Source organism: Vulpes vulpes, chromosome 16 (genome assembly GCF_048418805.1).
Source record: "Vulpes vulpes isolate BD-2025 chromosome 16, VulVul3, whole genome shotgun sequence".
Lineage (NCBI taxonomy): Eukaryota > Metazoa > Chordata > Mammalia > Carnivora > Canidae > Vulpes > Vulpes vulpes.
The window spans coordinates 29,774,896-29,792,826 of record NC_132795.1 but is presented as its reverse complement, the minus strand read 5'-3'; the positions used below and the strand labels follow the sequence as shown (position 1 = coordinate 29,792,826).

The 17,931-nt window shown below is 42.2% G+C and overlaps 1 long non-coding RNA gene and 1 other non-coding gene across 2 annotated transcripts in view; both read right to left on the bottom strand.

Moving 5' to 3' along the window:
• Positions 1-17,931, bottom strand: part of LOC140595947 (uncharacterized) — a 54,729-nt gene that overhangs the window by 12,482 nt on the left and 24,316 nt on the right. The window lies entirely within an intron of this gene.
• LOC112922968 (small nucleolar RNA U13) lies at positions 4,014-4,117 on the bottom strand. The gene has a single exon (XR_003235575.1). It is a non-coding gene; the product is annotated as a small nucleolar RNA U13 (small nucleolar RNA).

Below are 17,931 nucleotides of genomic sequence, written 5' to 3'. Positions count from 1 at the left end.
GTGCGTGGCCCTGCTGGCTTGGCTCATGTCCTTCTCTGCGCTCAGCGGGGCTCGGCCTCGTAGTCGTGCTGTCCCTTGAATATGCTGAACTTGCTCTCATCTTGTTCTTTCCTTCTTGCTGCTCCTTCTGCTTGAGGCCGGATCTTCACGGAGTCGGCTCCTTCTAAAATTCAGGCTTCAGCCTCTTTAGTGAGATCTTTCGTGAACATTCCAGCGAAAGCCCTCCTCTTGCAGTCACTATCTGTGTCATCGCCCCAAATGTCTCCTTTGTAACATGCATCGTAGCCACTATTATTTATTATTTATTTACATGTTTATAGTATGTTAGCTCCAGGACATGGGCCTCTACCTGTTCACCGCTGTGTTCCAGAACTCCTAGCACATGGCTATGAACACATAGCAGGCAGCCTGCGAATATCTGTTAGCAGACAGGCTTGATTTTTGTAAAATAGTAAAACTATTTATCTAAGCCATTAGCCATTAGTTAGTACAGGTACTTATGCATTGTAAGCATTCAGTAAATTTTTATTAAACGAATAGAGGGCAGCCCCGGTGGCTCAGCGGCTTAGCACTGCCTTCAGCACAGGGCGTGACCCCGGGGTCCCGAGATCGAGTCCCATGTCGGGCTCCCTGCGTGGAGCCTCTTCTCCCTCTGCCTGTGTCTCTGCCTCTCTCTCTCTCTCTCTATGTCTCTCATGAATAAATAAATAAAATCTTTAATAAAAATAAAATAAAATAAATGAATAGACCCTAACTACAAATCAAGTGAATCAGAGAGACAAGAAGGGCCATTTGAAAGGCTTTACATAAATATTTTTTTACATAAATATTTTGTTTTTAGTGAATATTTTTCTAAATATTAAAGAATTCAATAAGCTTCGAAAAATATACAGATAAGTATAAAGGAAAGTCTTACCACTGAAAGAAAATCATTGTTAACACCTTGGTAAATACTTACAAAGACTTTATTCCTGTATGCGTGTACACACACAATTTTTAAAGATTGGTATACCATATACCAGCATATCTTTTCACTTTACTGTACTTCTCAGCTATTACATTTTTTACAAATTCAAGGTTTGTGGCAACCCTGCATTGAGCAAGTCTATTGCCACCATTTTTCCAATAGCATTTGTTCACTTTATGTCCTTGTCACATCTTAGTAACTCTTGGAATATTTCAAACATTTTCATTAATTATAACAAGTATATATCATGGTGATCTGTGACCAATGATCTTTGATGTTACTATTATAATTCTTTTGGGGCACCATGAGCCATGCCTGTATGATAATGAACTTAACTGATGAATATTGTGTGTGTTCTGACCGTTCCACTGACCAGCCGTTGCCCCCTCTCCTCGGGCCAGGCTGCCCTACTCCCTGAGGCACAACAATACTGAAATCAGGCCAATCAATAACCCCATAGTGGCCTCTAAGTGTTTAATTGAAAGGAAGAGTTGCACATTTCTCACTTTATATCAAAAGCTAGAAATTATTAGTCTTAATGAGGAAACTTAACAACAGAAGCTTAATGCCAAAAGCTGAGATAGGCTGAAAGCTAGGCCTCTTGTGCCAGTTGGCCAGGTTGTGAATACAAAGGAAAAGTTCTTGAAGGAAATTAAAAGTGCCACTCCTGTGAACACATGAATAAGAAAGTGAAAGGGCCTTATTGCTAATATGGAAAAAGTTTTAGTGGTTTAGATGGAAGATCAAACCAGCCACAACACTCCCTTGAGCCAAAGCCTAATCAGGAGCAAGGCCCTAACTCTTTTCAATTCTATGAAGCCTGGGACAGGTGAGGAAGCTGCAAAAGAAAAGTTTGAAGCTAGCTCAGGTTGGTTCATGAGGTTTCAGGAAAGAAGCCACCTCCATAACATAAAAGGGCAAGGAAACAGCAAGTACTGATGTAAAAGTTGTGGCAGTTATCCAGAAGATCCAGCTAAGATAACTGATAGAGGTGGTTACACTAAGCAACAGATTTTCTATGTAAACGAAACAGCCTTACGGTGGAGGAAGATGCCATCTGGGACTCGCATAGCCAGAGAAGAGAAGTCAGTGCTTGCCTTCAAAGGACAAAGGACAGGCTGACTCTTGTTAGGGCTGATGCAGCCGGTGACTTTAGGTTGATGCTGAACATGACCATACTGAAAATCCTAGGGCCATTTAAAACTATGCTAAATCTACTCTGTGTGCTCTATAATGGAACAACAGAGCCTGGATGTGGACACATCTGTTTACAACATAATCTACTGAATATTTTAAGCCCACTGTTGAGACCTACAGCTTAGAAAAAGATTCCTTTCCAAACCATTCTACTCATTAAAAATGTTCCTGCTCACCCAAGAGCTAGGATAGGATGTACAACGAGATTAATGTTGCTCTCATGAGCCTGTTAACACAACTTCCATTCTACATCCCACGGACCAAGGAGTAATTTCAACTTTCAAGTCTTATTATTTAAGAAATACATTTCATAAAGTTATAGCTACCATAGATAGTGATTCCTCTGATGGATCTGGGCAAAGTAAATTGAAAACTTTCTGGAAAGGATTCACCATCCTAGATGCCAGTAAGCACATTCATGATTCATGAGCAGAAGTCAAAATATCAATATTAATAGGAGTTGAGAAGAAGTTGATTCCAACTCTCATGGGTGACTTTGAGGGGTTCAAGACCTGAGTTGAGAGAGTAACTGCAGATATGGTGGGAATACCAAAAGAACTGGAATTAGAGGTGAAGCCTGAAGATGGGATTGAATTGCTGCAATCCCATGATAAAACTTTATCGGATGAGGAGTTGCTTCTTATGAGCAAAGAGAGTAGTTTTTGAGATAGAATCTACTCCTGGTGAAGATACTATAAAGGTTGTTGAGATGACAACAAAAGATTGAAAATACTCCATAAACTTAGTTGATAAAGCAGCGGTAGGGTTTGAGATGAATAACTCCAATTTGGAAGAAAGTTCTACTGTGGATAAAAATGCTGTAAAACCACATCATAGGCTACAGAGAAATTGTTTATGAGAGGAAGAGTTGATCAATGCATCAAACTTCACTGTTGTCTTATTTTAAGAAATTTCCAGTTACCCCAACTTCAGCAACCACCACCTTGATGAGCAGTCACCAACCTCAAGGCAAGAACTTCCAACAGCAAAAAAGGTTGCGACCCACTGAATGCACAGATGATGGGATGGTTGGCATTTTCTAACAATAAAGTATTTCTTTTTAATTTATTTATTTGAGAGAGAGCGCGATTATGAGCAGGGGTAGGGGTGGGACAGAGGGAAAGGGAGAGAAGCAGACTCCCTTAGAGCCCAGGCCAGTCTGGATCCCATGTCCCTAAGATCATGACTTGAGCCAAAATCAAGAGTCAGAAGCTTAACTGACTGAGCCACTCAGGTGTCCTCCAATAAAGTATTTTTGTAAAGTATATATATTGTTTTTTAAGACACAAGGCTATTGCACACTTAAAAGACACAGTATAGTGTAAACATAACTTATATATATATATTTATATATACATATATTTATATATATACACATACACTGGAAAACCAAAAAATTCCATTTGACTTGCTTTATTGCAATAGTTGCTTTATAGAGGTGATCTGGAACCGAACTCATATCTCCAATGTATATTTATATGCAGTTTGTTTATTTTTAGTTGTGAGATGTATTTATTTTAATTTTGTAATTTAAGTATAGTTAACACAGTGTTATGTTAGTTTCAGATGTACAAAACAATGATTCAACAATTTTCATCACGTTGAGTGTACTCTCAATCCCCTTTATCAGTGCTTATCACGGTTATGTATATTGTCAATCCCCTTTATCTATCTCACCCATCCTCCTACCCACCTCCCCTCTGGCAATCACCAATTTGTTCTCTGCTCTTGAGTCTAGGTTTTTGTTTTGTTTTCCTTTGTCTCTGCTTATATGCAATTTAAACAGAAAACTTGCCAATATACTCACAAGAAAGAACGCTTCTTTTATTTATTTATTTATTTATTTTTACATTGGACGGGTAATGTGCCCAGGACGTAACAAAGTTTGAGGGAGACACATGTCATACAACATCCAGAACGCCCGATCCTAATGCTTATGAACTACACGAGGTTTCAAAATCATGCTTAAAGTATGAGGATGAACATTAAGATAAATTAGATTGTGTGCTTTAGTTACGTTTCAGGTGGTGATTAGACAAAGCACAGAGTAAGTTTTGCATGGACATATCTATTAGCTGGTAGACCCAAGCCCCATCCTAGGGGCTTTTTGCAGAGTGGGGAAAATATAATTCTCTAGAAAAGCATTCTGAGATGCTGCTTATTTTTATTTAGATCTAACTCTTCTCTTCCTTTCCACAGAAGAGCATTGATAGCTTTTCTTTTCATCTTTCCTAGCAAAAGTTGGCAAATATCACAGGAAGAAAACTATCAGGATTTATTTTTACTTTTACCACAAACGAATGCATAAGGCAAGCTCCCATGATGGAACTGTGTAGCTAAGGCTATGCTAGCAACATATCAGGGATGCTGTCTTTCTGGGAGGTGAGGGAAAGCAAATAGATTTGGAAATCTGGTATACGAATGTCTATGAATATACAAATGACATTCATAGACCCAGAGATACCCATCTACCCATAAGTATATGGAGTTGGCATTGAGTCACTAAGCATAAAAAAAATGTTGTGGGTGTTTACATCTTTTTTTAAAAAGGCATTATTTGCATTAAAAATATGTTTCCTAATTTCCAAAATAGTCTGTGTAAGAAGTTGGGAAATTTGGGTAAAAAGATACGAGTGGGGGAAGGAAAGTACTAGGAAAAAATTGGAAACATATGCGTGTGAACATCATGATCTTTCGTGTTTCCAGCTTTTTACATATGTGGAAGAAGGTGCACCTCCTGTTTCTAGGTCTGACTTTGCCCAGCAACCAGTATGAGTTTGGCCAAGTCACTTCCCCTCCTTGACCCTTTGTTTTTTTGTCACCAAAACAAAAGAGGAGAGAAAAAAAGCAAGAAGCCGGCCCCAGTGTATCATGTAGCTCCCCTAAGCAGTACAGGACTGACACTGGGTGAGCATTCCCGTGAGTACAGTCATTGCGTTATTTTGCACAGATGGATTATATGGGTTATGGCGATTTTTTTTTCTTTTGCCTTTTTGTTTGTTGGTTTGAAGGGTGTTGGTAGGTCGTTTTGCTAAATGGAGCTTCACCTGCCTACCATTTCCCTGTGGCATCTCTACCAACGTGACCGACACGGCCAGGGCTGTCAGTTGTGTCTAAAGCCTCCGATGCTGGCTGAAGTTTTGTTGAGCCCAAGGCCTCCTCACATGGGCTTACGATAGATGGTCACTGTTCACAAAAGGGGGTGGCTGGTGACTTGGCCCCAGAGGCCTGTGGTGAGCTGTGGCCAGCGAGAAGGGGACTAGAAGAGGAAATGGCAGCGGCAGCAGGGCTTTCAAGAGCGGACAGGTACTTGCCATAAATGACTGTGGTGTGTGAAAGCAAAAGGACGCCCAAATCCGCTAAAGCTTGTGAATACTGAAGACTTCAGTCCCATCCACAGACCAACTCTTGAGAAGAACACACACTACCTGAAAACTTCCCCCTGCCCTGGACAAGGGCTTGGAAAGCGAGAAGGAAAGGCCCACAGCTAACCCAACAGAGTAGCACGAACAACGCCGCGTGGCGGGCACTCTTGCCACGCAGTTCAACCACCCAGGGCAGGAAGCAAGGCCGCACAGAGGTGACCGCACAGGGTCAGGAGTCCAGGCTGAGGCTCAGCCACAATTCTAAGACCTTAGAATAAAATCAACAATCCCTCTAATTGTTTATCACAATGGTTCCTTTAGAAATTTTACTTGAGGAGTTGGGGTGGAGCAAAGAATAAAAAAATCCTTTCTGAGCTTGTCTCACATCTAGTTTGAAAGTAGAATTTCTTTACTGGAACTGCTGATCTGTGGAGCCACCAGTGTACGTGGGTTTCAAAGGGCCCTTAGAGTCCAAGGGCGGGTGTGCTGAGCCGGGGCAGGCCGCGCACGGCCCCAGCGCCCTGTGTGCATCTCCAGGCCGGCCTCCCTCCGTCTCTATTCATATTTTGGGTCAGTTAATTCTTTATTCTGGCGCCGGCCTACATATTGTAGGACGTTCAGTTGTATCCCTGGCCCCCCTGCCAGAAGCCAGCACCATTCTCCTCTCTCCTCACCTCCACCCCATCCTCTCCCGACAACCGAAAATGTGGCCCAATGACTTCTGAGGGACAGAATCTCCCCTGGTTGAAACTCACTGCTTCTGGCTGAGATGAAGAGCTTTAGTGAGGGGGATCGGAGGACAGAGGTTGAGGAACATGAGGCTTTTCTCCAGGATGCAGGTATTTATTCTCAAAGTTATTTCTATTTACGGAAATTACTCAAAGATGCTTTTCAGGAAGTACTTTGTTTTTATTCAAAATACTTTTTAGGAAGCTGATTTCATTCCAAGCAAGCCAAATATCACAAATATCATTTTATTTTATTTATTTTTTATTTATTTTTTTTTAAAATTTTTTATTTATTTATGATAGTCACACACACAGAGAGAGAGAGGCAGAGACACAGGCAGAGGGAGAAGCAGGCTCCATGCACCGGGAGCCCGATGTGGGATTTGATCCCGGGTCTCCAGGACCATGCCCTGGGCCAAAGGCAGGCGCCAAAACCGCTGCGCCACCCAGGGATCCCCACAAATATCATTTTAAACTGTGACTTATAACTGCTTTTCTACAGAATGTCTTAAGGGATTCAAGCATTTGCCTTGAAGAATGCTATCGACTCATTCACTGTTTTCCTAACTTGTGGTAGTGCCGGCCTTCCACTTGAAGTAGCATCAAATACTATTTTGCTTCCCCCCCCCCAAACTTTGCAAACCACCTTGATACACTGCTGAAAATGCATACTAGCAGAATAAGCTATTTTTTCTGCAATTCTCAAAGAATCCATGTGGTCTACTTTGCTAGGAGAGCAATTATTTTTCATCTGAACCTAACTGAGGCGTAGTTACCTAGTTCCACTTTACCATGTTGCCACACAGGCTTAAAATATTTTGCTACCAGCAGAACTGTAGTTTGCATACAACACTGAGCTTACTGGGTGACTTTATGACGGAAGCTCATAGCTGAAGAGTGACTAGGAACTAATATACCTTAGGGCGAAGCTTAAGGAATGCCTTTATTCAGTGTTTACATCTTTTTTTTTTTTAAGATTTATTTATTTATTTGAGAGAGAGAGAGAGAGAGAGAGCAGGCAGGGGGCAGGGCAGAGGGAGAGGAAGAGAGAGAATCCTGAAGCCCAATTCCCACTGAGTGCAGAACCTGAAGCAGTGCTTGATCCCAAGGTTTTTTTTTTTTTTTTTTTTTTTTTTGTGTGTGTGTGTGTGTGTGTGTGTGTGTGTGTGTGCGCCTTTGGGTTTTGGTGGTAGCACTCCAGGACTTTCCTTCTACAATTTATTTCAACATGATTTATTGAACACTGACTGTAAGCAAGTCTTTATGCCAATTTTTAGCGATTTTATTTTTGCAGTAAAATCAGATGTATTTCTTTTAAAATTGTGCTGTAATGAGCCTTTTCTCTATCCTTTTGATGTCAGTGAAGATTAACTACGACAAAAGTTAATGTTTTCTCTATCTATAAATGCAAGACTAGAATCAAGGAATAGAAGAAATCTACAAAAGGTAGGTTAGGTTTTTTTTTAAATATATAATAAGATTAAATATGTGGTAAGATTCTGTTTCTTATCACTTTACTATTTGGCATCAAGTAGACAAAAAAACAGACACTCTCAGACTAAACTTTAATTTTCATCTGGAGAGATGGCAGGCCCAGAACATCACAGTTTGAATACTTGAAACGTCTGTAATTTCAGATGAGTTCTGGGAAAAATAAATACTTTCTGGCCTATAAACTGTCTGCCATATTTTTCCATATCTGCTACTGATTTATTATAATATGTTAAATATCAGTAAATAGGAATAGCATAAATATTACTGCATTTAAAGACTTTAGTTCTTGCTTTTAGATTCTGTATCTTTTCTGTTAGGTGCTGGGTCTCTAATTTGGTGCTGGGTCTCTAATTTGGCGCTGATTTACTTGGCTGTGTGGGAGTTATGTAAAATTACCCAACTGATAAAAGCCAGGTGTTCACAGTTCTTTATGCATCAGGGACCACACTGGAAGCTTTCCAAGAGTAGGTGTCTGTGACCTACATAGCAGCATGACAAAGATGGCACATGGACCTATTTTCAGTGTCCCTCAGCAAGCTGTCCCCTCAAACTCACTGACCAACTTGAAGGTCCTCGCTTCCCTAATACCAGTCCCTCTCCCCAACCACTTGGGAGAGCTGTCTTTGGCAACAGTCAGATCCATGGCGCATTCCTGAACCCACACAGAGACTTTGTGGCAGCCCAATGGCTTCCACCCTCTCCCATGGCCCAGCACCATCTTCACACCTCTGCATCCTATACCTCCAGCTGGTCTGAATGGTACAAAGCACCTAGAACCCTAGAAAATTACTCTTCAAAGGCTTCTAACCTCAGCTCTAGATGTCACAGAAAACAATACATTTGCCATCTTTGGCAAAAAAAATGTTATTTTAAAAGCACATTCTCTCTTGCTCTTCCTCTCATTCTTTTCTATTCAGGTGCTTTCTAATTCTTGTTCCTTGATTATTCTTTTCAAAGAGGGAGAAGAAATAGGTTAAAAAGCAACCAGAAGATGGAGAAGGAAAAGAGACTCACTAGTGGAGGGTGCGTGGGGAGGATTATCAGCATTCGTTTTAGGGCAAGACTGGTGCTAGGGGAACAGAAATTCCCTGCTTGGTATAGGAATGTATGGCAGCAGTCATGGAACCAAGTGGCTAGGACCTGAGCAACGTGTCCCTGGCTCTGCAGTGCAGCCAGCAATCCTGCTCTCCTGCTGCTCACAGCTCTGGAGTCTTCCTGTGAAGGCTGCTCAGGAATGAGTTGAGGGAATACAAACAACTGTTACTGGTTGGTTGTGTCCCCCCACATCCATATAGGTTGAAGTCCTAACCCACGCACCCCCACCTCAGAATCCAATCTTATTTTGGAAATATGGTCATTGCAGACATAATTAGTTAAGATGAGGTCATTCTGCTGAGGCGGGTAATACAATATGATGAGGGTCCTTATAAAAAGGGGAAATTTGGGTGCAGAAGCATACAAGAATCCATGCAAAGATTGGAGGTTTGCTGCCATGAGCCAAGGGACTATCGGAAGTTAGAAGAGAAGCCTGGAATGATTTTTAGTGCCTTCAGAGGGATTAAAGCCCTACCAACAAATAAATACATAAAATCTTTAAAAGGGAGGGGAGAGGTGGTTCCTGGGTGGCTCAGTCAGGTAAGCGTCTGCCTTCAGCTCAAGCCATGATCCCGGGTCCTGGGATGGAGCCCTGCGTGTGGCTCCAGGCTCAGTGGGGAGCCTGCCTCCCTCTCTCCCTCTGCCTGTCATTCCCCCCTGCTTGTGCTCTCTCTTTGTCAAATAAATAAAATCTTTAAAGCCCTACCAACATCTTGATATTGGACTTCCTGTTTCCAGAATTATAAGACAATAGATTCCTGTTGTTCAAGCCGCTCAGTCTGTGGTAAAAGTTTGTTAAAACAGGCCAAGCAAACTACTATAATAAGGTGGCAATGATGGAGCTTTCCTGGTCTTGACTAGAATGTACCTGCAGAGGTGCTGGTTTGATGAAGCAAAGAAGCTAAGCATGGTCTAATCCAAACATCTAAAGGAAACCTGTACAAAATAAAAAAAAAAAAATAAATAAAGGAAACCTCTGTTTATCGATAATTGATGTGTATAGATAAGGACTCATGTATGAATAAAAACACATTGCAACGATTTCTAAGCAATTCCATGAAAATAGTACTTGCTAAAGCTTCCTGTTAACATCACTTACTCACTCATGGGTTTCCTACATGTCAGAGGAGCTGTACCTCAGCTACAGGGTAATTCCAGGAGTTGAACCCTCTAGGCCAACCTCCTTCTGCAATTCAACTCAACCAACATTTATTAACCCAAGTGCCAGGAATTCCAAGCAATGGCAGTAGAATAAAACTTCAGACACAATTCTGGCCCTTATGTAGTTTGTCATATAGTAATTAATAACATCAGGCAAATTCTGCAAGAATCTTTATTTATTTATTTTGAATCTTTCATTTATTAGCCTCTATGGACTTTTCCCACTCACACTCAGGAGTGCCCAAGACTCGTAGTCACAGGTGACAGAAACACAACTCAAGCTGGCTTGAAGCAACACACAAATAAAACCCTGAGCAATCCAAAGGTCCAAGTATGATTTGGTTAGTGTATTAGTCAAGGTTCTTCAGGGAAACAGAACCCACATGAGAGAAGGAAGGAGAGAAGGTAGGGGAGAGAGGGAGGGAGGGGAGGAGAAAAAAACAGAGAGAGACATAAAGAGAGAAAAGAGATTGTAAGAAATTTGCTCACACAATTGTGGGGTAATGTGTAGGGCAGACTGGCAGGCTAGAAATTTAGGTATGACTTGACATTGCAGTCTTGAGTGTGCATTCTCCAGGGCAGCAGGCTGCAAACTCAGGCAGCGTCTCTGTACTGTCGTCTTGAGAAGACGTCCTTATTGGAAAACCTGTCTTTGCGCTTAAGGTCTTCAAATGATTCCAGGAGGCTGCCCACATTATGGAGGGTAACTGCTTTACCCAAACTCCAATTTGAATGTCAATCTCATCAGAAAAGTACCCTTATATACAAACATTGAGATTAGTGTTTGACCAAACGACTGGGCACCACAGCCTAGCCAAGGTGACACATAGAGGTAGCCACTACAAGCAGTATGGAATCCAGAGAGTGCCCCCAAATCATCAGAAATCCACCCCTCCCCAATTTCCTCGATGAAGACTTTACGTGACCCATCTTCCAGTCCATGCCCTGGGGAACAAACAAGGTGGCTAAGGGAATGCAGTTCCCTTGACTGGGGCCTAAAATGGGGGTGGGGGGGTTGTTGGGGGGAGAGGTGGAGGGGAGGTGGGTTGCGTTACTTAAGGGATGTCATGCAGTCATCCAGAGCCTTTCAATTAGAGGGATCCCACCAACCAACAGCAAGAGATAGGGGAGTGTCGCTAGGAAAGAAAAGGAAACATTTTGTGCACAACCAGTCCTTGAGTCCTTAAAGGTGGGAAACAGAAGGGTGAAAGGAGAGGTCCTTTGGGAGAAATGAAGGGCTCTTGCTGGAATGTCCTATACGCTCGTGCAGCTGGAGAGTGGCAGTTATGCCAGTGGTCACACCAGACCATACACAGTTGATGGGCTTACGTCACATTAGCTTGGTTTAAATGACCTCTGAATCTCATGAAATATTGCTTTGAAGAAAATTTATTTTTTCTCATTGACTTGAAGTCAGTAATTTCTGTTCCTCTGAACACGGAATTGCTTTTAATTATAAATGCATGACATTTAAAATTATTTAAATACAAATATTTTTACACCAACGGGTGTGGAATGTGGGGTGTGGGATGTGGGGATGGAAGCAATGAATTTTTTCCTGTACAGAAACCCTGCTAGAAAAATATTTTCCCTTAGTCATCGTTACAAAAATCATCCCTCTCAGGGATGCTTGTTATTTAGAATTAAATGGAATTGGCATTTGGAGATTTTTGAATAATTTAGATGGACTTATTTCAGTGACTACATAATGGCTACAAATGGGTCAAGGCTCCCCCCAGTCATGTCAGGGAAGTAAGTAACCGATTGTTTCTATGGCCCCCATTCCTCTGCCTTCCCCCCACCTTGGGCTTCCATCCCCACGGCTGCTCCCCACTTTTCTCACACTGGAAGCTCCCTAAGGAGAGGGATCACCTCCCCCTTGGTCTTCCTCCTGGGGTGGGGTGTGCTGACTTGCACTGAACATTGGCACCTGGGGACCCGGGCGTGCAGGAAGGGGGTCCTGTCCGCTCCCCCCAAGCACAGCTCCTCTACGCAAAGTCACCAATGTCACAGCAGCAGCAGCTCTGGAGCTTCTGGAGGCAGCGGCAGCGGCTTCAACCAAACTCTTCCTGGCAGCTAATGCCTGTCATATACTGAAAGCCAACTCTAGGCAAAATCTGAAATATCTTTTATACATCCCCACTATTCACCTTTTTTGAACTTCCCTTTTCTTATGTTTCTCTTTTCTTTATAATAAAATGAAAAAATGTGTTACGCCCTGAAAGGAAATCCAGGTCCGAGTAAGTAGATGGGATGGCCCTTCTGCTCATCGACAGGTGCCTCCTGTCTTCTCTCCATGTCTGATTTCTTCCTGGGGGGCAGGTGGGAAAGAGGGACCCAGAGATGGGGTCGCCCTGAAGAGCACCACTAACAGGGCAATGATTTCAATCCACCGAGGGTGTCCAGCAGGGCCTGCTCTAAAACATGGCCAGGCTTTTATCCTACTCCTAACACCTACTTCTGGGACCTGAGCAGGCCCTGGAGGATGGTGAGTCTGCTCTGAATCCACCTCCCCTTACCCCAGCGCCTTACCCCTGCCACTCAGGGGACAAGCTTTCTTTCCTTTGAACGCAGGCCAGGCCCCTCCCCCAGCTTTAACTGAACTCTTTTCTATCCATGAGCTTTAACAAAAAGTACCAGGTGCCAGCTCAGCGCATGGATAGGAGGTCGCACACATTAATGCTGACCTGAACACAGCCCAGCCAGACAGGTGACCTGTGCCTATCGGAGAAGCCAGTTAATGTCCTCAAGGCCTAGCATTCAGTGGCCGAATCAGAAGCCTGGGTCTCTTCAGCAGTAAAGCCCGTGTCTTCTCCCAGATGGGTTTTAATGTCGTCTGGCATTCATTTGTTTAAAAATGGACAATTTCACTCCACTGCCTCCCCAACCTGAAATCTTGGGTCACCTCCGACGAATGTCTTTTGGGAATTTCACGTTCCACGTGATCAGAACTGGAGGCCAAACCATCCCTACATTCCTGATCTTTCAGTCAAATAGCTACTGACACTAGAAACCTGGATGGACCCCCTGACTGCCCCCTTTTTGCTATTCTCTCTCTCTCTCTTTTTTTAATAATAAATTCATTTTTTATTGGTGTTCAATTTGCCAACATACAGAATAACACCCAGTGCTCATCCCGTCAAGTGCCCCCCTCGGTGCCCGTCACCCATTCACCCCCACCCCCCGCCCTCCTCCCCTTCCATCACCCCTAGTTCGTTTCCCAGAGTTAGGAGTCTTCATGTTCTGTCTCCCTTTCTGATACTTCCCACACATTTCTTCTCCCTTCCCTTCTATTCCCTTTCACTAGCTATTCTCTTGCTATTCTCTCTCTCTTTTTTTTTTTAAAGTGGGCCACCAAGTCCTATAGATTCTTTCTCCCACATATACATACAAATACATATATTCTGCTGTAAAATCCTCCTTGACTTCTCTGGAAGCCTTGGTCCCTCTGCACTTCCACTGCTGTCGATACCCTGATTGTCAGGAGTCAGGACACATGCCTCTGTACCTGGAGGGTCTGCTGACAGAGGACACGTCACCTCCCCCAGAGAGAGAGCCCTACATTGGCAAAGATCTCATCTTGCCTGTGCTTGGGACACGGGATCGTTCGGGTTTCTGGTACACGGTAGATCCTCAATAAATACCGACGGGTGAATTTAATTGGAGTACATCTGAGGAACGAGGAGGTCACAGTGCTGATACTTGTGACGTAAATACCGCCTTAACAATCAAGCTGGGGTGCGAGCAAAATACGTGAGATTTCCAAGTTTATCTTTTATGTCTGTGACTTCATACGTCTGTTCCTTTTTCCTATCAGTAGCGGTCCCTCTCCTTTTTTAGATTCTCAGTGACCATTGACATTTCTGCTCTGTCCCTTTCCTCAACTCAGGAAGGAACCAGAATCATCATCACTTGTGTCACAACTGAAGTGACACTAGCTCCACCGCACACTAGCTGGGATCCTGAGTGAGTTCTTACCTTATCTGAAATTGTTTTCTCATTTATAACACAGATATGAAAATACCTGCCTCCTAGTGTTGCCATGGAAATTTAAAAAACCAAAAAACTCTAAGAATTAGACATCCTAAGCACATAATAATGGCCCAATTAATGTTTAAAAGAAAAGTAATGTTTATTACTATTAATGTTTAAAAGAAAAGCACATTTATACCAACGTGCTAATTCTCCCCGATATATTTACTTGAAAAATTGCTATTTAATTGTATAATGTATTATCCCTTATTAAAGAAATCTCTTTGTTCAACTAATAACTATTGAAACTTCCCCGGTGCCCGGCTTCACATCTGGGAACGCAGGAAAAAAGACTGGATCTCGGCCCTGGGAAGTGGAACTTCCCACTTTTGTGATAAGGTCAGCAGTGTGTAAGGACTTACACACGAAGTGTTTCCAGAGTTCAGAGGAAGGCCTGGGGCACAGCCTAGTGAGGGGTGCTGAGGGGAATTTCCCTAAGGGTTCCGCTAGGTCTGAAATCAGAGGAGGGCAAACTTGTCAGAGGAAACATGAACAAAGGGTCATAAGTCACACTAGGTTTGACAAGAGAGGACAAATGACAAATCCTCTGGTTCAGCTGTAGCTTGGGTGTGTGTAGGAGGGGGCGGGGGAGTCGGAAACATGAGGCTAGAAAAGACCAGAAGGCAGCCAAATCCTCAGGGGCAATAGCAAATAGGTGGGAAAGGTGTAGGCTGGGGTTCTTTGGCCCAGGAAATCTCAGCTATGTTTTGCGTACTGCAATCACTGGGAGCTTTTAAAAGTACTGAAGCCTAGGTCCCCAGACAATTGCATAGAAACCACTATGGGAGGAACTGAAGCATCGTTTGTTTTCAAAGCTCCCCAAATGATTCTAATATGCAGCTGAATGTGAGAACTGCTATATAATCCAGTCTTCAGGGATCCCTGGGTGGCGCAGCGGTTTGGCGCCTGCCTTTGGCCCAGGGCGCGATCCTGGAGACCCAGGATCGAATCCCACATCGGGCTCCCGGTGCATGGAGCCTGCTTCTCCCTCTGCCTGTGTCTCTGCCTCTCTCTCTCTCTGTGACTATCATAAATAAATAAAAATTAAAAAAAAATATATTAAAAAAAAAATAAAGTCTGACTTTTAAAAAAAAAAATAATAATCCAGTCTTCAAAATCACATCAATCCAAATTTGGCTGTGAAGGTAACAGTGTAATAATCATTGACTTCTAGAATGGGGGGGAGAGGGAGGGAGCTGTATTTTAAAAAATTATTTAATGTCTCATTGTGGTAAAACATACATAACGCAAAACTGACCATTTAAACAGTTTTCAAGTGTAAGTTCAGTGCCGCTAAGTACACTCACACTGTTGTACAACCATCACTACCCATCTCCAGAACTATTCTGTTATCTCAAAAAATGAAACGCTGTGCCCAGTAAACACTAGTTCCCCACACATTCGTCCCTCCCCCAGCCTCTGGCAGCCACCATTCTACTTTCTGTCTGTAAATCTGACTACACTGGGTAGGTACTTCATGGAAGTGGCACCATACAGTACCTGTCCTTCTGTGCCTGGCTTATTTCATTCAACATGATGTCCTCTAGGTTCACCCATGTGGTAGAATGTATCAAAATTTCCTTTCTTTTTAAGGTTTAATAATAATCCATTGCATGTGTATACCACATTTTTATCCATTCATCCATCAACAGAAACTTAGGTTGTTCCTACCTTTTGGCTGTTGTAAAAAATTCTGCTATGAATTTATGGGTGTACAAATACCTATTTGATTTCTTGTCACTTTTTTGAATTTTATTTTGGTAAATACCCGGAAATGGAATTGCTGGATCATATGGTGATTTTATTTTAAAAATTTTTAAGGAACTTCCATACTGTTTTCCACAGTATCTGTACCATATCACATTCCAATCAGCAATGCACAAGGGTTTCAACTCCTCTACTTCTTTACCAATGCTTGTTATTTTATTTTGTTATTTATTTTGTTTGTTTTTAATAATAGCCATCCCAGTGGGTGTGAAATAGCATCTCATGGTTTTGATTTGCATTTCACTAGTGATTGGTATATTGAACATTTTTTATGTGTTTATTAGCCATTTGTATATCTTCTTCAGAAAAATGTCTAAGTATTTTCCAATTTTTAATTGGGTGTTTGTTTTTTGTAGAAGTTCTTTATATATTATGGATATAAATCCTTTATCAGATATACAATTTGCAAACATTTTCTCCCATTTCATTGGTTGCCTTTTCACCCTGTTCACAGTATCCTTTGATGAACAAAAGTTTTTAATTCTGATGAAGTTCAATTCATCTATTTTTTTCTTTTAAAGATTTTATTTAGCTATTCATTGGAGACACAGAGAAGCAGAAACATAGGCAAAGGGAGAAGCCCTGTGGGGAGACTGATGGCAGGACTCAATCCCATGACCCCAGGATAATGACCTGAGCCAAAAGGCAGACATTCAACCACTGAGCCACCCAGGTGCCCCCATCTATTTTTTTCTTGTGTTGCCTGTACTTTTAGTTTCATAACCCTGGGTTTTACAGATGTGTACACAAAGTCCTGCAGGTTGGGCTTCTCTTCACAGAGAAGACTTAAATGGACGCTGGTATACAGAGTATATTAGGCAGAGCTCTTGGCATCACCACCTGTGGAAGGGAAGGGCAAAGGAGCATGGGCTAGGGAGAAATTGGGCTGTGACAAAATCTCAAGGAAAGCCTCAACTGATCACCAGAGTGAATTCTAAAGTTGAGGAGGACCTCAGAGATGTCCCTCATTTGGGTGAAGGGGATGGCCTTTATATTTGACCAGTCATTGGATAAGGGGTGATATCAGAAGGGGCTATGACCAAGGGTAAGGCAGTTCTCTTGAGCCCAGGCAACTCCAAAGAAGGCTAAGAACTGAGGACTATTGGCTCCGAGCACTCCCAGCATCTGGGGAAAGAGGCCTTTATTATTGGAAGGGGATCTGGGTGATATATCATATCATCTACTATATTCCCAAAGAGGCCCCCTCTTGCTTGCTTTGATGCTCCTAGCTCACCGACACTTTACTATAGTTTAAGGAGGCATAAGGTGACCAAGAATCCCCAGCCTATTATTGCTAGGCCCACCCTTTCCTTTCCATTCTTCACTCTTCATTTTTCAATTCCTAGTCTCTCTCTTCCCCACCTACAACATAGTAACATTACCATTGTACTTCTACCGAAGACTGCAGTTTAATGTCATGGCCCAGAGTTCTCACCACCTCAAGCCTTTTACTACTCAAGATATAATGAGCAGGAATGGAAGTAGAAAGTAGTTGCTTAAATCCTGAAGTATGGGTGGATGGGTGAGGGAATAGAGAAATGCTGGGATCAAATACTTACACATAGAGAATCCCAGGATGGGAGCTCAGATACAGAGGGGGTGGAAAGTGAATCAAATAAGCAAGTACAGGATAAGAAAATTAAAAAGAAAAAGGACGATAGCTAAATAATACTTGACATTAGGGACACAATAAACACTGTTATTAGTTTTAGATGTTGAAAAAATGGCAAAATGGGAAGAAAAAAATATAAAGTTAATATTTATGTCTAATTGTTATGCAGTACAATAATTCAGTATATAATAAAATGTGTTAAAACTTAAATGTGTTAAAATCCTACCTCAAATTGTATTTGATTAAACTCTTACATACAAATATGGGGCTTCATAAATTGTAGTTCACATTGTGTGGAGGTCTGCTCACAAGCCCAAATCATTGGAGGGGATGCTCACTGCAATGCCTCCTCTTTTGCATGGAAGGAAACTACTTCGGGATCCTTCCCGCAGCCCGTTGCTCTCACAAATACAAAACCTATGTGCTGAGTTCCTAATTCTAAACTCGGAGACTTGCTTCTCATAAAAACTTCTCCTTAATAAATCTTATCTGTGTACTGTAACTATGTTTTAT